General features: G+C 34.9%; 1 pseudogene; it reads left to right on the top strand.

The window, feature by feature from the left end:
* Positions 1 to 769: 769 nt before the first annotated feature.
* LOC122739220 lies at positions 770 to 20716 on the top strand (annotated as a pseudogene).
* Positions 20717 to 21494: the final 778 nt, after the last annotated feature.

The raw sequence follows: 21494 nt of genomic DNA, 5'->3' as shown, positions 1-21494 counted from the left end.
CCACCATTATGTCTATATTGCAAAAACATCATAAAAATGGGAAAAGGGCCCACATCTACAAAAATATTTATAGCTGTTTTTTTTTTTTTGTGGTGGCATAGAATTGGAAACTGAGGGGATTCCCATCAATTGGGGACTGGCTAAATAAGTTGTGGTATATAAATGTAATAGAATATTATTGTGCTGTGAGAAACAATAAGCAGGTGGATTTCAGAAAAACCTGAATTGATGCTGAGTGAAATATGCAGAACCAGTAGAACATTGTACACAATATCAACAACATTGTATGATGATAAAGTGTGATAAACTTAACTTTTCTCAACAATACAACCTAATTTGAAAGACTCATGATGGAAAATGCTCTCCACAGTCAGAAAAAGGAACTGTGGAACCTGGTTACAGATTGAACCATACTCTTTCTACTTTTTTTTGAGGTTTTTTCCTTTTGTTCTCATTCTTCTTTCATAACATGACAAAGGCAGAAATATGTTTATTGTGATTGGAAAATATCAGATTTCTTTCTGTCTTGGGGAGGGGAAGGGATGGGAGGGAGGGAAAAAAATTGGAACTAGCAATCTTATGAAAATAAATGTTGAAAACTATTGAAAAATAATACTTTTATGATTAAAAAAATAAATTATTTACATTGATTATAGGTACACAGGGCTCATGCAGTTCCCTGCTCTTCTCTGTCCTCTCAGCTTTGTGGTCTGTTATTTCCTTCCTAGGGAAGCTTAGGAAAGAACATTTGAAGCAGTGAATTGTCAAAATGACAAGCACAAAAAGGAAAAGGAGAGGGACAAGACACATGATTTCTAGGCCCTTTTGAAAATATGTTATTGTCCCTTTGCTGCATATATGCAAATATGCAAGAAAGGTAATATTGTAGATATCAAGGGCCTGGACACAGTTCAGCAAGGAATGCCCCACAAATGTTACCATGGCAAAACTGGATGGGTCTATAATGTTACCCAGCATGTTTTAGGCATTGTTGTAAACAAATTGGTTAAGAGCAAGATTGTAACCAAGAGAATTAATGTGCATATTGATCATATTAAGGAGTCTAAGAGCAGAGTTAGCTTCCTGAAACAGGTAAAGGAAAATGATAAGAGGGAAGCTAAAGAAAAATCCACCTGTGTTCAACTGAAATGTCAGCCTGCTACACCCAGAGAAGTACAATTTGGGAGATCCAATGGCAAGGAAACTGAGGTACTGGAATTAATCCCCTACAAATTCATGGCAGAAATGACTGTAAAAAATAATAAAATATTCTTGGATTAAAAAAAGAAAACCAAAAGAAATTCTCTACATTGCAAATGGACCTGAAAATATATGTAGAAGAAGAGTTCTTCCCACACTTGTCTATGAAAAAGATACCAGAAAAGATAAGCATAGATGAGTTGTAAAGCTTAGATAAACAAGATAAAAATACTATAATACATAAATCATAGATAATATAGATAATGTAGATAGAAAACAATATCTCTATTGAGATATATGTCTGTAGAGATATAGAGAATAGAGAATATAATAGATGAATCTTAGATAAGCTATAGAAATATCTCTAAGAAAAAACAAGGAACAGGGAGCAAAACCAATGGAGTTTGATGTTTATTCATCTTTAACTCTTATTTATTTATTTCATATGAATATTTTCTGCATTGGTACATATTTCACCCTATCCATGCTTTCCATTCTTGAACATTTTTGACTGTGTTCTTTTGAATATCCTCCCACAGAAGAAATGTTAGATATGCTGGGAAACATCATCTAAATCTTTTAATGTTTCAAGGAAAGAAGTGGACAACTTGAGCTGTCCATCTGATATCTCTCAATCTCACCACATAACTGGCCTCTCTTCTCTTCTAAACATACTTTTCCTCAATGATATTCCTCATTCTACCTCAATAAAATACAACATACATGTTCATCATTTGTATCTCTCAGTTTCAGTTTGAATTATCTCTCTTGTAACAAACACAACATAATACAACACAACACATAATACAAACACAACATAATACAACACACACACACACTTTGAGTTTTGAGAAATTGTGGATTTTTTTTTTTTTGTGGGGCAATGATGGTGAAGTGACTTGCTCAGGGTCACACAGCTATTAAGCTTCAAGTGTCTGAGACCGGATTTGAACTCAGGTCCTCCTGAATCCAGGGCCAGTGCTTTATGCACTGTGCCACCTAGCTGCCCCAGAAATTGTGGTATTCTAAGATGTGTCACAATACCTCATCACCAGCATAATATTGGTTTAGTAAAGATTAATGTCAACAACCACAAAATAGCTGGGATTCCTTAAAAATGAGCCAATATTCTAAATGTAATCCAACTAATTCTTTTTCTATTAGTAAATTCCTGGCTGCATTGTTCATCTGTAGTCCCCTGCCTCCATCAATGTATGTGTGTATACATATATACACACATATACAAAACATATACACATACAGGCACATATTTATACACATATATATGGTGCATTAATATTAACCAAATTATTAATACATAGAATTATATATTCATATATAAATAAAATTATTTTGTCATTCAATCAATAAACATGTATTAAGCACCTATTATGTGTTAGACACTGTGTTAAGTAATGTAGTTACAAAGAAAAGCAAATGACATTGCTTACCCTCAAGGATCTCAGAGTCTAATCATAGAGACAGAATATAAATAACTATTTACAAACAAGTTATAAACAGGATAATTTGGAAATGTGCAACAAAGGGAAGGTGAATTAAGGGAGACAAGGGGAAAGATTCCCCTAGAAGGTGAGATTTTAGCTGGCAATTGAAGGAATTAAGAGAAATAATTATTCCTTTCATATTAATAATTATTTACTATCAGGGAGATTCAGGATTTTTCCCTTCCTATTTCCTCATTCTCTACCAGGCCAAATCAGCCCATGGAAAATAGAACTAAAAAACGAGATTGGAATTAACATTCTCCTCAATCTTGTTAAGAAAGCACTAAATGGGGAAAATTTATGTCTGATCAAAAGGTAAAGAAATTCTAGTCTAGGTGAATTGATGATTCCTGGCCCATTGTGTTTTAGTCAGCACTGAATGGAAATATATTCCCTGTTTTGTCTATACCACCCTAGACCGGGAGTTGTCTGGTATTGATAAGTGTCTTTGTCCAAGACTGAAAAATCTAAGCCTCTCATTAAATAAATCCACCTGTCGTTATAATATTCATTCTCTCATTACTTGTCAACCAATCAAAGTTGATTTCCTCCCTTAGGGACACCCAGTCTCCCAAGGGCATGTAAGCACTGAGTGGTCTTTGGTTTAAGAGAAATTACCAAATGGCCATCCTTTTATTTATTACTTGTTAGCCATAATTATTTTTTACAAAAGAGTAGTTACCCAGAAGTTATGTCTCTCAAACTTTTTTATATGTTGTGAGATTTAAAATTGGATATTAGATCATAAATCTCCCCTACTTAACCTTTCCCTTAATTTATCTCCCAGACTAGTAAATGGAAGAAGCTTTTGGTTTTCTAGATAGACCTTTTATTGTTATGGTAGTCACAAGGTGATGTTGATTAGAAGGATAGGAAAGTAGAAACACAATACAAATTGTCTTAAGTCTAAGCTTAGTCTATATTCCTTATAAAAACTCACCAAAACCGAAGGCCACCTTTGGAGAGAGAGAGACCGTCTGTGCAGTGCAGTCAGGAGGCCAGTAGAGCAGGAAAAAGCCCCACTTCCGTTCTCTCCACCCCGGAAGTCGAGTGCGTAGCAGGCAGTCTGACGTGCGCAGCAGGCGGACTGTTGGTCTCCTCCCCAAAAGGGTGGTCCTTCAAAAACTGGAGTCTTTCAGTTATCCTAACTGACTGTTAAAAAACTTTCATATTTTTTTACCACAATGTCATATAAGCTAGGAGAGAGGAATAGCATTCCAGGTAGGGGAACAGCTGGGAAAATGCCTGGAGTCAGTAGATGTAGTATTGTATGTAAAAAATTAGAAGAAGAAGCTTAATGTCACTGGTTTACAGATAAAAAGGCATAAGGCTTTCATTACAAAATGGAAAATTTTCTATTTTATCCTGGATGTCATAGGGGGTCACTGGAGTATACTGACACATTCAACCTTGCACTTTATATATCTATATATCTATATTTCTGTTTATATCTCTATCTTTGTTTCATCTCTATCTTTATATAAAAATCTATTTCTAAAATAGAAACAAAGTCAAACAATTCTTTTTTTTTGCAATTGAGTGGATAATGGACTGAAGTGGGGAAAGATTTGAAATTTTAAATGATTGTAAATTAGACCAGAAATAATATTGGGGGAGAGTCTTTAATTCTTAAGTTTGCTCTATTATATGATTTTTTTGTAATCAGTAAAAATAAATAAATACAGTGGCATCTTCTGATTTTCATACTTTTAGTCAATTTGTGACTATAAAAGCCTACCTATTTTTATTTGGAAGCCTTTAATGTACTGGTAACATGGTCTCATAAATATTTTAAAGGGAACATAATTTTAGCATATATCTGAGTAGTTAGCCTGTATATTAATTTTGAAAAGTTATATCAATTTAACTATGACCCTGTACTAAAGACCCATATTTTAATATCAATATTTTATTATATTTTTGTATAACTCATAAAGCTCTTGAGACCTCAAGCAGTTTCTATAGGGTCTTTTATTCTTGAAGAGAACAAAAATGAGATCATCATATTTAGGTCACACTACAGTGCATTTAACTGTGACTGATTAGACCAATGCAAGCTTGGATGTTTCCATCACAGGGGGAGGTTTTTTTTTTTTTCCTTTCCAAAAATATAAGGTATCTCTCCCCATATCAAATAGGAGTAAAAGAAGAGATAAATGCAGAAGGAAGCTGAGTAAAGAAAGATAATGAGGATAGAAGAAGGAGCTCCTAATAAATAGTCTCATCTTTTTTTCAATGAAAGAAGAGCCAAGGTTCTCAGCTAAGAGGGTGAGGAAGGGAACAGGGCTGTATTAGACATACGAAAAGATGAAAGGGTTTGGCAGAGTTATTGTGTTCGGTGGGACAATATGTCGATTAGGGAGGTATAATAGGATTGACTAACTGAAGTGAGGATCCAATTGCGATTATGTAAAATAATTTGTACTAAATCCAGTCAGCATGGTTTTGTGGGGTTTTCCAGCTTTCTTCAACTTCATGTGAGCCAGAGATAAGGTAGTGAATGATGAGAGTCATGCAAGGCTGAGGCTTCTCAGGGGAAGACTGGTGACTTGCTAAGGGGGCAAGGAACTTGAGAAAAGAGTACAATGTAAGGTTGATGTGGTTCAGCACTGATCAAGATGGGAAAGGGAGAAAAGTACAAGCAATGCAGGACTCAAGTGTTTGATGGTCAGAGTAAGGATGAGGAAAAGTATTCTGCACTGCCTAGAAGTCATGAGCTCTTTTTTTTTTTCCTTTCTGTTTGTGCTCTGCACATAGTGGTCACTTACGACTATAGTTCCAGGTCTAGAAGGGACCTTAGAGCCATGAAGTCCAAATCCCTCCATTCAGCAAGTCAAGTATGTTTTTAACAAAGGCACCTCATACCAAAACCTATTAAAACCAGAAAGAAGATATGAAGTCTAGAAGACCCCTACTGGAGAGAATACAAAATTCAGAATCAATGTGTCATATACTCTTCATGAGTGATCCTAAGCAATTTTAATCCTCTATTTAAATTCTCTGGGCCATCATTTCCCCATCTGTAATATCAATGAATTGGACAAAATAATATCTAAGTTCTCTTGTGGCTTTAAATGTTACATTCTTTAAAAAAATCTTATTGGCTACAATCTCAGCATTCTTGCAGCCCCTTACCTCTACCACCCATGGAATCATTCCCCATTAAATTGTTCTTCACTTGCTTCAAGTACAGCTACATTTGCACAGGCATCTAGATCAGACTGGCCCCCTCTAGTTTCCTTGAGTGTTTCACTGTCTATAGTTTCCTGTTTAATTCAATTGGTCTGGACTGGCTTGTATTTTCTGTTTTCCCCAAAGGAAATAAGGTTGCTTGTTTTGTTGTTGTTTATTTGGTTTTGGGGGTTCTTTTTGTATTTTTGTTGTTTTTTTTTTTTTGGAAATCTCTGTGTCTCTTAGGGTTGTGTGAGATTATAGGGAGTTCTGTTATAATGTAGTTCACTAGCACTGAACAGGTATCAACAACGAAGTTTGTCCTATAGTCTTGCCTGACAAAGTCGATCAGTGATTCTTCCATACCTAAAAGAATGGAAAAAGGAAAGCAGAGAAAATTATGGAGAAGTCACATCCTATAAAAATATTACATTCCAAGAAAGTCTTCCAAAATGCTATTTTAAGATCTCATTTCAACCAAAAATGAAAAGCTGCTAAATCTGTATATATAAATTCAAATAATTTACTATGTTGTGAGGAATCTTGTGAGAAATGGGGGAGCATAGTAAGAAAAAAACAAGTTATTTTCACCCTAATAAGGGATGAATACTTGACTATTTTTAACTATGATAAAATGAGCATTTCAATATTCTGGATTTTAAAACATTATGAAATTCCTCTGAGGAATTGATAGATAGATAGATAGATAGATAGATAGATAGATAGATAGATAGATAGATAGATAGATAGATAGATAGATAGATATAAATTAGCACTAGGTTATAGAATAATTTTTCAAATGTCCTTTCCTCTCATCTTCTCACTTAGTTCTCAACAAGGCTATTTATTTTTGTAAGAATGAAAAGCATATAGAAGATTTTTCTCCCTAACCTAAAATGAGACTCATCCTGAGGGGATGTATATATTAATGACTGAACAGGTATTGATCAGTATGCAGTCATAACTGAAATAACTTGTTCCTAAATTTATATATCTATATATTTATATATAGATATCTATCTATCTATATCTATCTATCTATCTATATATATATCTTCAATGTGAATTTGTATGTGAAAAATTTCACCTTTTGAATGTTCAGAGTTTTTTCTAAAATGAATATTTGCTACATCTCATGGAAAAGCCTGGTACTGTGGAACACATTCTTGATTTGGAGTTGCAAGGCTTAGATTCAAATCCTATATATAGCTCTTAATATCTGTGTGACTTGCTTAAGTCATATGGCCTAGTAAGGCATCCATTTTCTAGGATATAAAAGAAGGTGGTTTGACTACATGCCCTCTAAGGCACTTTCCAACTCAAACCTGTAACTCTATGCCATATGATCCTCTGTCTATTTTCACAGATCTAGATAAGCTCTTGCTTAAATAATAGGGCAGTGGCAATGGATCAGGAAAACCTTAAAGTTGAAAGCTCATGAAGGAATGAAGAAGGCATCATGGTGCATTGGAAAGAGTGCCTAATTTGGACTTCAGAAGGCCCACTTAGAATTATGAGTTCCAGATCTTGCTGGGTTAAATATGTGAACCTCTGAAAATTTTCAAACAACTTTGAACATTAGTTTCTTAACCTATAAAATGTAAATCATGATACTGGACCTATATATTCTAAAGCATTATCAAAGAAAAGCTACTTCAGAAAGCTTAAACTGCTACACAAACATGAGCTCTTAAATGGTATTCTTAGCATAGTGTATACCCGTAGCAAGTAACAAATTCTAATGGAAGGAAATTAAAAATAATATTTCCACACGTACATTTACTTCATAATCTATAACTCAGCTCTATTAGAATTTATATCACCTTGGAATTTAAGGTGCTAAACATTTGAATTATTTTTTTAACTTTATTAAAGTATTTTATTTTTTTCCCATTACTTGTAAAGATAGTTGTCAACTTTTGTTTATACAAGTTTTCCAATTTCAGCTTTTTCTCCCGCCCCCCTCCCCTAGATAGCAGGTAATCTGATATAGGTTTTATATATATATATATATGTGTGTGTGTGTGTGTGTGTGTGTGTATATATGTGTGTGTGTGTGTGTGTAAGTATATATATATATATATATAAAACATTAAACATTTCTGTATTAGTCATGTTATAAGAGGAAAATCAGAGCAATAAGGAAAAACCTCAAAATAGAAAAGCAACAGCACCAAAAACAAAAGGAATAGTATGGTTCAATCAGCATCTGTACTCCACAGTTCTTTTTTCCCCCTGGATTTGGAGATCCTCTTCCATCATGAGTCCCCTGAAACTCTTCTGTACCACAGCATTGGTGAGAAGAATATAGTCCATCACAGTAGATCAACACACAATGTTGATGATACTGTGTACAATGTTCTTCTGGTTCTGCTCATCTCATTCATCATCAGCCCACACAAGACCCCCCAGGTTTCTCTGACCTCCTCTTGCTCATTGTTTCTTAGAGCACAATAGTATTCCATTACAATCATATAACACAAATTGTCCAGGCATTCCTTAATTGATAGGCATCCCCTCAATTTTCAATTCCTTGCCACCACATAAAGAGCAGCTATAAATATTTTTGTACATGTGGGTCCTTTAACCCTTTCCATGATCTCTTTGGGAAAAAGACCCAAAAGTGGTATTGCTGGGTCAAAGGGTATATACAACTTTATAGCCCTTTAGGCAGAATTCCAAATTGCTCTCCAGAATGATTGGATCAGTTCACAGCTCCACCAATAAAGCATTAGTGTTCCAATTTTTCCGCAGCTTCTCAAACATTTATTATTTTCCCTTTTTTGTCATTTTAGCCAATCTGATAGGTGTCAGGTGGTACCTCAGAGTTGTTTTAATTTGCATATCTCTAACCATTAGTGATTTAGAGCATTTTTTCATATGGGAATAGATAGCTTTGATTTCTTCATCAGAAAACTGCCTGTTCATATCCTTTGACCATTTCTCAATTGGGGAATGACTTGGACTCTTATAAATTTGATTTGGTTCCTTATATATTTTAGAAATGAGGCCTTTATCAGAAATACTGGCCATAAGAATTGTTTCTCAGCTTTCTGCCTCCCTTCTAATTTTGGATGCATTGCTTTTGTTTGTACAAAAACTTTTTAATTTAATATAATCAAAATCATTCATTTTGCATTTTATAATATACTCTATCTCTTGTTTGGTCATAAACTGTTTTCTTTTCCAAAGATCCGAAAGGTAGACTATTCCTTTCTCTCCTAATGCACTTATGGTATCACCTCTTATGTTTAAATCATGTATCTATTTTGATCTTGTTTTAGTATAAGGTGTCAGATGTTGGTCTATGCATAATTTCTGCCATACCATCTTCCAGTTTTCCCAGCAGTTTTTGTCAAATATTGAGTTCCTATCCAAGAAGCTGGAGTCTATGGATTTATCAAACACTACATTACTAGTGTCATTTACTACTGCATTTCCTGTGCCTTGCATATTCCATTGATCCTCCACTCTATTTCTTAGCCAGTACCAGATAGTTTTGATGACTGCCACTTTACAGTAAAGCTCCAGATTTTGTACCGCTAACCCACCTTCTGTGCATTTTTTTTTCATTATTTCCCTTGATATTCTTGATGTTTTGTTTTTCCAGATGAATCTTGTTATTATTTTTTCTAGCTCTATAAAATAATTTTTAGGTAGTCTGATTGGAAAGGCACTGAATAAGTAAATTAATTTCAATAGAATTGTCATTTTTACTATATTAGCTAGGCCTATCCATGAGCAATTGATATCTTTCCAATTATTTAGATCTGATTTGGTTTGTGTGAAGAGTGATTGGTTATTGTGTTCATAGAGTTCCTGGATTTGTCTTGGCAAATAGACTCCCAAGTATTTTATATTTTCAACTGTTACTTTAAATGGAATTTCTCTTTCTATCTCTTGCTGCTGGACTTTGTTGGTCATGTATAGAAATGCTGATGATTTATGTGGATTTATTTTATATCCTGCTACTTTGCTAAAATTGTTAATTGTTTCAGGTAATTTTTGAGTTGATTCTCTAGGATTCTTTAAGTATACCATCATATCATCTGCAAAGAGTGATAGTTTTATTTCCTCCTTGCCTATTCTAATTCCTTTAATTCCTTTTTCTTCTCTGATTGCTAAAGCTAACATTTCTAGTACAATATTAAATAATAGGGTTCATAATGGGCATCCCTGTTTCACCCCTGATGTTATTGGGAAGGCCTCTAATTTATCTCCATTGCATATAATGCTTGCTGATAGTTTTAGGTAGATACTGCTTATTATTTTAAGGAAAGCTCCACCTATTCCTAAGCTCTCTAGTGTTTTTTTAGGAATGGGTGCTGTATTTTGTCACAAGCTTTTTCTACATCTATTGAGATAATCATATGGTTTTGGTTAGTTTTCTTATTGATGTGGTTGATTATGTTAATAGTTTTTCTAATGTTGAACCAGCCCTGCATTCCTGCTATAAATCCCACCTGGTCATAGTGTATTATCCTGGTGATCACTTGCTGTAATCTCCTTGCTAATATTTTATTTAAGATTTTAGCATCAATATTCATTAGGGATATTGGTGTATAATTTTCTTTCTCTGTTTTGGCTCTGCGTGGTTTTGGTATCACCACCATATTTGGGTCATAAAAGAAATTTGGTAGAACTCCTTCTTCACCTATTTTTCCAAATAATTTGTATAATATTGGAATTAATTGTTCTTTAAATGTTTGGTAAAATTCACCTTTGAATAGGAAAGTCATCCAGTATACTTCCTTTATTTTATACAGATGTTGAAACTGAGGGTCAGGATGCTCTTGGGATTGTCCAAGGTCACAAAGATATGACACATATGGAAGGATTTGTGCTGAGGTACTTTGACCACAAAGTAAGAGCTTTTACCGCTATAATCTACTGCCATCCTAATAATTTAATTATTGTCTTTTATGAAATAGCTAACTTATAACTTGGTTGATCTTGCCAGACTGTTATAAATAATTTTTAATTAATGTGACTATCTTCCCCTGACTCTCAAGCAAATATTCCCAGAATATCTCCTAGGTTCTAATAAAGAATTGAGATAAAAAGGATGATTGCAAAATGAGTCAATGAGTCAGTGAGTCAGTTGTCAGTCAATCAACAGTTAGCCAAGAAGTACTTAAGTGTTCACTATATGTCAGATACTGTTCCAAGTACTAAGAATGCAAAGAAAGGCATAAAAGTGTTAGGCCACAAGGATCTCTTCATGTATTGTAGGAGAATACAGACAATTAACTAGATGAACACTTTATCTATATTTATATATCTAGCTAATGTATCTCTATCTCTATATCTCTCTATCCATAACTATCTATCTACCCAACAAGAAGATAAAAAGGGCATCTCAAAAATGAAAACACTACCAGACTAGTGTACCAATGAAGACTCCCTGAAGTAAATAGAATTTGAAACAAGAAAGGCAGGAGGTAGAGGTGAGGAAGGAAAGCATTGTAAGCATGGAGGACAACCAGTATTCAGACACAGAAGTGGAAGATTAAGTGTCATATGCAAGGAGTAGCAGATAGGCCAATGTGCCTGGATTTTAGAAAGTACCAAGTGGAATAAGGTATGAGAATACTAGAAAGTAATAAAGGTTCAGGTTATGGAAAACTTTAGATGCTAAACATAGAACTTTATGTGGACCCCTGAAAGTAAGATGGAACCACTGTAATTTATTGAGGATGCATGGGGCAGGAGGAAAGGCCAGGTAGGCATTGCTGGGCTGAAGACTCAGTGGCTTATTACCCGTGTCAGTCTGTTACATATACCTGTAATCAAGCTTTGCTCAGGGTTTAGCTCTGACTTCTCAATAGGGGAATTAGAATATGACAATGTACATAGCTATTGGCTCTTCATGTCCACCCCTATTATTCCAAGAAAAGTTGCTGCTTATGTATCTGGTAATTTTATATAGATGGTTATAGGTTCTAAAAGTATAATAGATTTTCCCCTGTAAAAAGTGAAAGATAAAAATCGATTAATTAAGTAAAAGTTATCCAGTATACAAACCTGCCTCTGACATGGAACAAGTAGTTTATTCTCACACAGAAAAAAAGAATGCTAAATAATAAAGAATCATAAATTTATTAGAATAGAATCTAGTGACATCATTATTAGTACAATAAAATGGGAGGTTTCTATCTAAACCTCATTGGAAATATAAACAGTTTTTTGTTTCGTTTATTCTTTAGGACTAGCTAGTTCACATTTCTGGCCTATAGAACAGAGTCTGTTCAAATATCAAGCATGATGTAAATGGAATCTTTATTTCTTGTATCCTGAAGCTTCTCTTTGCATACCTCCACTCCTGTTGCTGTTACTTCAAGCATAATTGACCACTGCTATGAATAATGCAGTGTCTGTCTCACTGTGCTCCTAGGAACTCATGAGCTCAAAAATTTCCTTGAACTGCTCTAGGTAGAATAGTGCATAGAAAGCCAGGCTTGGGATAAGGAAGATACTTCTTCCTGAGTTGAATTTTAGCCTCAGACACTTACTAGCTGTGTGACCCTGAACAAGTCACTTAACCCTGTTTACTTCAGTTTCCTCATCTGTAAAATGAGCTAGAAAAGGAAATGAAAAACCATTCCAGTGTCTTTGGCAAGAAAATGCCAAAAAGGGTCATGAATAGACAGACACAACTGAAAGATTATTAAACAATAAAAAAATCTGTCAGTAATTTGTTGATTAGTCACCTAGTTTGGGAAGGAAACAAAGAAAAATGAGTGCCCCTATGCTAAACAAAGGCTTACCTATGTATGATAAGTGCTCATGACTCTAAGGGCACAGGTCAGGAATAAACTCACTGCCATTGCCCTTTCCACCTGTTGCAGTTATAAGCCTACATAGTCCCCACACTAAAAAGCCAGAAAATATGAGTAACACTGAGGAGTAGGATATAGAAATTCCTTTAGAATATTCAAAGACTTCCTGCTTAGCAGCCAATTAAAAGACTATACCATCACATTATGCCAACTGCTGAATCATCATGGCCAAAAATTAGCAGTCAGAGTATTTCCACTCTGTGAAGTGTGGCAAAGCCCATTGAGTGGAATATAAATAGAATGTGTCAGAAAGATGAGGATGCCACTAAAGGGCAACTTACCTGGAATCAGAAAAGTTAGATTTAAATGCCAATTCTGAGCTTTACTGTTTGGCGTCATGTGGCTCTTTTTGCTTTTATTTTTTCAATTTCTAATTTTAATTTTTTCAATTTCTAAGGCTAATAAACCTTTTCTCTATTTGTTCATAGCATTATTATAAAGAAAATATAAAACTCAAAATACTATGGAAATGGAAGCTATTTTTATGAAATAATGATTATTCCACTGACAATGAGCAAATGTGGACTATAAAATGAAAAAGACACCTTAACCTTCCTGGAAAACAACAACACAATGTGACTATACAGCCCATTTCTCATCATGAATCATTTCTGGTTTAATGATTTCTATGACCCTGATAGCTGGCCCTGAGTTTGAGCTATGACAGGCTTTTGGGGTGCTTTAAATTCTAGATAAAGTTTTTTCTCAAAACTTTTGTGTTTTACAAGATTAGGAGGTCAGGTTCAGTCTTGCCAACTTGGGTAGGTCTGTCTGGTACCATACATCCAAGATGGAACATGGTTGGTTTTTGTTATTGTTCCTTTCTAATGATCAATCTTCATCTCTAAAAACCTATATTCTACATTATTGTGTAGCTGGTTCTCCCCCTCTTCCAATTGTTCCATCCTAGCCATTTAAATCAATCTGAATTTGCAGAAGTATCCTGTTGAGTGTCCTAATTAAAGATGGCTAATGCTCTTCATAAACAAGAGACCCTACTTTTCATTCTACTGAATTCTATAAATTCAGGGGCCATTAAAATTGTTTTAGAAGCACAACCTTTTTCAGAAAATTGTAATTTTCCTTGCATGAACAGCTCAGCTAGATAAAAAGTGACATTCTCAAATAAACATTCATTTTTGAACTTGAGACATTTTTTTTCTATTTCTTGACATCATGAGTTTCCATTTAAAATATATTTGTTTTTCTCATGATCATTTCCCCTTGATAAAAACTGACATTTTTTGAAGTAAGCAACTGCATATTTGATATTTTAGGTTTTGTATTATTTTATTTTATTTATCTCTTAGAGGGCTTTTTAATAATAATTTATTAACTTGGGGACTCTGCACAGCACTAGGAAACATTACAATTTAAACTGTTAAACGTGAACAAACCAAACATAAAGGGACAGGATATTACACTCTTAAAGGTAAAGGAAAACAAATATGATGTTATATAGAAACACAAAAAAGACATCAATAATGTTTTAAAATACATAAAATTATAACTTAATATCAGCATTAACTGTTTCTTCATGAAGACAAAACTTTTAAAGACTGAAAAAAATGAATGATATTTTGGTGCTTCTAAGAAAAAAGGATCCAATCATATAATTAAGTACTGTTTGCCCTTGTTTTCAATATAAGCGTAAACAATCCTGGACTTTAACTTTACTCAGTCTTATTCTATGTAGTCATAACGACAATATTGATTAGTAGGCAAGAACACTGTACTTGTAGTCAGTAAGACTTGGTCTCAAAAATTACCTCTTACACTTTCTAACTTTTTTGACCCAATGGGTAATTAACCTATGTGAATTTCAGTTTTCTCATATGAAAAGTCGAAATGATAATATTATTGTTCCTAGAACACAAGTTTGTTATCTGAATTCAAATGAGGCAATGAAGGTGTTTTACACACCTTAATGCGCTATGTTGGCTGTTAGTATTTTCAAAATGATGTGAGTAAAAATTATCCATGTATTTTTTTACATATTGTCCAGTTTGACCTCTTGAGTATCTTCCTTAATGAGTTAAACCAGAAATGTCTTGACCTTTATATTTTACTGTCTTATTTGCCCTTAGAAAGTTCAGACTTGCTGAAATCTAACAAGACCTATTTTATATCATGAGATTGGCATGCAGATCAGAACATATCCATAACTGCTCATCCTTTCAATTTACTCTGTTGTATCAAAAACAAAAGGTTAGAAAAATAAGTCTTTTACTCAATTTATCATTTATGACCACCTAAATGTAGTTGTTGTTATGTTGTCTCCCCCAATAGGCTGGGAGTTCTTTAAGAACAAAGAATTTTTTTCTGTTTGTTTTTTGCTTCACCTAGCCTTGCCCTGCCCCACCTCACTTGTTTCCCGTTTCTATTCTTTTGGTTTTTCTTATATTTCTTTGTATCCCCAGTACTTAGCATTGTGCCAAGTATGTAGTAGGTATTTAATAAATTCTTGTTGACTTTACTGCCTCTAACCAGTGTGATGAATGAAAAAATTTCAGAGAGAGTTTCTGATTAATTAATAATAAACTTAAATTATGGCCAACAAATAATAAATAAATTGAGATCAGTGGTTTTCTCAGACATCCGACACCTCCCCCACCCCCATTGTCTAGAAAATTGAATGCTTAAAAGCCTTTGGAAAAGGAGGTATCCCTGAGGTTGGAAATCAATTCTGATTGATTAATAATCGATGAGGGGGTACAGCTAGGTGGTGCAGTGGATAAAGCACTGGCCCTGGATTCAGGAGGACTTGAGTTCAAAAACAGCCTCAAACACTTGACAGTAGCTGTGTAACCCTGGGCAAATCACCTAACCCTCATTGCCCCACAAAAACAAACAAAAAAACAATCAATGAGGGGGTGGTCATGTTAATAAGGAGGTGGGCAAAAAGTCTCAGCTCCTCTTGTTGAGAAATTGACTGGTCTTGAGACTTAACTGCCTTCAGCAATCTGGACAAAAGAATGCAAACCATTCTGCTTTGTTTTCCCTTTCATAAATTATTACCTTAAATTCCTGTGGAAGGTTCCAAGGAGCGGCCTTGTTTTCTAAAGGCAAGAACTGGATTAGACTAGATTCTGTATGTAAAGACTTCTAGTTGTTTGGGGTCCCACCTGAAATCCAGGGGAATATAGCCAGGGGATTTGGGCAATTTCATCTATCGGCAATGTCCTTTGGAGACTGACTGAATAGCCTACAGGGTCTAGCTTTTGAATGAGGAAAAAAGGAAGGGAAAACCTTAATCCTAATTGAATAATTACTTATTAATATAAGAGGAAAATGATCATTTCTCTCACCAGGAACACAGAGCCAATTGACTTCTGTGGGATAACTGCTGCCATAGAAAATGGATAGGAATAGAAGAAAAGGTAAACAGAAAAGAACACCAAATGGGGAAGGGTCAATGCTAGACATAGACACAGAATACTGAGGTGGGATGAGGGAGTTTAAGGCCAAAAAGAGACTACAGGTGGTGGTGTAGCTTAAGGTTTACTATCATAGGTAGGTTCATATGTGACCCATTTGATTTGTTGCTCTTGCACATTGAGACCATGCCTCAGCACTTTGGATTATGCCATGGTTGCTAAGGATGCAAAGCTTGGCCCCTAAATAGGAGCCTATCTTATTACAAAATTTATTTTGGCCTAGAAGAAAACAAGATAAGTAGAAGTAAATAAAAAAAATATGCAAAAAATTAATAGAAAACAATTTCAAGGGGGAGAAAGTGCTAATAACAAAGAAGAATCAACAAACAATTAATGTTACTACTGGCATCTGAGATATAGTTTGGAGTACTTTGGGGTTCTTTGAAGTGTAGGTGAATAAAAAGTTAATTCCTGATATGAGCCTTCTCTTGAAAAAAGTATAAAGTTCTTCCTCATATGTGGGGCAGCTAGGTGGCCCAGCGGATAGAGTGTCAGGCTTGGAGTCAGGAAGATTCATCTTCCTGAATTGAAAAATAACTAGCCTCAGACACTTAGTGGCTGTGTGACCCTGGGCAAGTCATTGAATATTGTTTACCTTAGTTTCCTCTTCTGTAAAATGAGCAGGAGAAGGAAATGACAAAGTACTCCAGGATCTTTACCAGAAATCCCAAATGGGGTCACAGAGATTTGTACACAATTGAACAATAAACTTTTTTTTTCCTATGCAAGGAATAGCCAACTATTTTGATCAGAATAGAAAATGTAGAATAGAGAAAAATGTAGAATAATATGTCAAAAGTAAATAGGAGGGGGGGCAGCTAGGTGGCGCAGTGAATAAAGCACCGGCCCTGGATTCAGGAGTACCTGAGTTCAAATCCGGCCTCAGACACTTACTAGCTGTGTGACCCTGGGCAAGTCGCTTAACCCCCATTGCCCCCCCCCCAAAAAATAGGAGGGGCAGCTAGGTGGCGCAGTGGATAGAGCACTGGCCCAGGAGTCAGGAGTACCTGAGTTCAAATCCAGTCTCAGACACTTAACACTTACTAGCTGTGTGACCCTGGGCAAGTCACTTAATCCCAATTACCTCACAAAAAACCCAAACAAACAAACAAACAAAAAGTAAATAGAATCTATATCTCATATAGTAAAATAAAAATGTTTGAAGAATTAACAGATACCTTTAAAATTTATAGGTTTTAAAATATACAGCTATCACAAATGCACTTAAATGAATGCACACACACACACACAAACACACAGGTGCAATTTTTTTCTTATTCTGCATTTCCTATTCTTTAAATTATCAAGGCATTGATTTTGACTACTTAGACTCTGTTTTGTTTTTCAAATGACCTATTTTTATATTTAATGGTGTTTCTAATTGTGGGGTTGTGGGAAGACAAAATCAGTTTGCTTTGCTTGCTAATAAAGGTACAACTTAAAATGCATTGAAAAAGCATTTGTTGAATAAGGTTTCAATTTGGCAAAAATACTTTGGATAGTTTCCCTGCTGAACTTTGGGAGAAACAGGATGGGTTTGTTCAATTTCATTTCAAAGGAACCCCACCACCACCTTGTGAGATTAAGGGGACCATGGACAAAGACTATATAAAGTACTTAAAAGTCAGATGTGGAGATGGAAATGACTTGAATATTTTTACCAAGGAAACCATAAGTAGTTTAATGCTCTGAAATGGATAAACTGTATCTCCCTTTTCATGTTTGTCTTTTTAAAAAAAGATGCATTTCAGTGCTTTCACATTGTTGTGTACTCATCATTCAATCTGCTTATGGAGAAGCTGTTTGTGGACATTCAGTGCCTGAGCATCAATAACCACAATCATTTTAATGGAGCTGAGTTTGAAAATGAGTCAGTACATTATCCCTTGGATATTATCTCCTTGTAAGTAACATGTGCTTCTTTTTTTTGTTCTTGTTCTTGTTCTTGTTCTTGTGTTCTTGTTCTTGTTCTTGTTCTTCTCATCTTCCTCCTTCTCCTCCTCCTTCTCCTTCTCCTTCTCCTTCCCCTTCCCCTTCCCCCTCCCCTTCTTCTCCCCGTTCTTTTCCTTCTCCTCCTTCTTTTTTTCTTGCTAACATTTTTGCAGATGACAAATTTCAGGTAGACATTGATTTTACTTCCATCAGTGAATGTAAAATGAGTCATCATGACTGAGAAGGGTTCCTTCTAAGAGAAGATTCTTTTTCTGAGTCATCTTCTCTTAGCAATTAGAGAAGTGAGACTACAGATCTCTATTGGATTTAATAGAAAAATAGGCACAGCACTTAGAAATGTTGGGACAAGTGGTTTGGGAAGCTAATCAAAACATAAAATAATATGAACTCAAAATTGGTTTTCAATTACTTGCAAAATAATTTTAGCTATACACTAACAACTATTTGGCAGAGCCAAAAGTGAAAGTGTCAGAGCTTCCAGGTTTTAATTTTCCCCCATTCATTAGCCTTTTAAAAAGCTGGACTTGCTGGACCACTTTTCCTTAATTACTTTTATTCTTAAGACAATATCCTTGGTCATTACATTTTTAAGATTATAATGCTTTCTCCCTCCTCCCACTCCAATGTATCTTTTCTCCCAGCATGAAAATTGGGAGCTGAAATAAGCCAATAGATAATTATCTAATTATTTCATTTCTAGTTTGCACATAGTGTTTGAATTTTCAGACTTCTTTGACCTACAGATTTCTTGAATAACAGATTAGAACTGATTTGAATCATATTCTCATTGTTGATTTGCATGAAGCACACATACACACACACACGCGCGCACACACACACACACACTCACCCAAACTACATTTTACAACTTCCTATCACCTGCCTTCTCTAACAAAGTGTAAGAGTTTTGCTTTTTAACCTTGTTTACACAAAGCTAGCAAACACATAAGATTACTATGTTATTTGACAACTATCATATTTTACCCTCTATTCTCTATCATCTACCTGTACTGGACATTGTGGGGAAATTTAAGAAAGCCGATCAGGTGCAGTGGTGTATTTCGATGTTCATTATTCATTTTGTTCTCACCAACTCCTCTGTGACTTCAGTATACTGATTCAGATACAGAGATCTCAACATATATCATCCTATTGCCATCCTCCCCACCTCTCAACCCTTACTCTAACAACACTGAACTTTATTACAGTCTACAAGGTTTTCAAAATGCTTGATTTTTTCACAGTTGCACACTTTCTACTTTCTGAGACATAAAATAACAAGGTAATATCCATACGTATTATTGGACTGCCTCACTTTGATACAGGGTGATCAAATTTAGAAGGTATTGACAGGATGTAAAGTTTTAGAAACACTTGGGTTTAGCTTCTATTTCAAAGATAATATAAATGGGAAACTACAAGATGGCCACATCTGAAATGTATTCTTTCTTCATGGAGTCCTCTGAGACATGTTGGGGTCTCTGTTTTCCCCACATACATAAATCATGGTGTCTTTGAGTCTCCTCTCTCCATGATTTACTTTATAAAACTGACTTCAGGGTAGGTTTTTTGTTGCTTATTTCAAGAACAAAAATGTATTCCTTTAAACAATGTTAGTGGCTATTTCATCTATTGTGTTGATAATCCAAATTTGTATTGATTATGTGTGGAAAAAAGGGAAAGTAGATCAGATGCAATTGCTTATGGTTTCATGATTTTATCCTTACTTATTTATAGATATAGTCTTAAACATGACAAATACCAAGATTAAATTTTTTAAAGAAATCTGTTATCTGCTTCTTTATATTTGTGGAATGAATATTTTCAAGGAGTTACTATAATCATGGAATTATGTTTCTTTTTGGGTAGGGATTGTGTCACTATTATCAGACTTTTTCCATTGCATGTAGTTAACTAATTCTAGGTAGAAAGCTAGATTTGAAGTCAGGATAGGTCTAAGGTTCAAATACAGATTCAGAAGGCTAAGGGGCAGCTAGGTGGCACAGTGGATAAAGCACTGGCCCTGGATTCAGGAGTACCTGAGTTCAAATTCGGCCTCAGACACTTACTAGCTGTGTGATCCTGGGCATGTCACTTAACCCCCATTGCCCTGCAAAAACAAACAAACAAACAAACAGAAGGCTAAGAGCTCTCTGACCCTAGACTAGTCAATTAACTACTTCCTACCTTAGTTTTCTCATCATTAAAATGGGGATAATAATAGCACGTAAAAGAGTGTTAAGAAAATAAAAGTTACCGTGAGGATGGCATGTATAGCTGTGGCAGCTAACTGACTCAGGCTCAACTGTGGGGCACGAGAATAATGCAGGCCCGGAGCTACAACTTGGAATCCTGTCAGTTCAGCAGCAGCCTTGTTGACGATGTCAGCAGCTGTGTCAGTGCCATGCGGGACACTGGCAGGGCCTTGAAGAGGGAGAAGGCTGAGGAGGACCAGTACTTCCGAGAGAAGAACCATGAGCAACTGGAATCCCTGAGGAAACACCATCGGGAAGAGACTGTGCAGCAGGAGCAGTAGATACAATGCCTGCAGAAAGAAAATGAGCATCATAAGAACAAGATTAAAAAGCTGAAAGAGGATCATGATGATTAAGCTGATTTTCTTGTTCAGTGGTCATCCTTGATCTATATATGTCATCATTGTCCACTCCTTTGTGCCCAATATGATGTACTTTCTAGACTGATATACTTTTTCCTGTGTACTGCAACTAAATGGTAATAAAATGTGATCACTGAAAAAAAAAAGAAAGAAAGAAAAGAAAATGAGATTCTATTTGTAATGTAATTTCTTGTTGCAAAGCTTAGATTTTATGCATACTTATTATTATTATTAATATTATTATTTTCCTATCCACAGCACTTAACATATAATAAGTGCTTAATAAATGTTTGTTTGAAATTTTAATTGATTTACAGAAATGGAAAAGGTCTTAGGACTGAAAATCAAGAAATTATGGAAATGATATTTTAGTTAACCATCCTAGAAAAGTTTGTTGTATGAACATTTTATTTTTGCTAGGATATTAGCAACTATTTCAGTACTTCTAATGCTTAAATCTTTTCTTTTAAAATTAGCTTTCTAGAAATATTTTTATAAACCTCTGCAAATCTGAATTTTCATCATTACCATCCTTTTTTTTTCTTAGATTTTAATCAGAGACTATTAGAGATGTCATACATGGGCTTTTAAAATCTAGTCCAATCCTTTATTTCAAAGAGGAGGCACCTGAAGATCAGGGAGAAGAGGTATATTTGCCTAAGCTTGCTTTCCAAGTTAGTGGCTGAGCCAGTATGACTTCCATTTAGCTACCTTCAATCATTATAATATTTGTTTTCATTGATTGGCAGAGGGGGAATCTTATTCAGATCTT

The sequence above is a fragment of the Dromiciops gliroides genome, chromosome 2 (genome assembly GCF_019393635.1).
Source record: "Dromiciops gliroides isolate mDroGli1 chromosome 2, mDroGli1.pri, whole genome shotgun sequence".
NCBI lineage: Eukaryota > Metazoa > Chordata > Mammalia > Microbiotheria > Microbiotheriidae > Dromiciops > Dromiciops gliroides.
The sequence above is the reverse complement of the archived record's forward strand: the minus strand, read 5'-3'. Positions and strand labels throughout refer to the sequence as shown.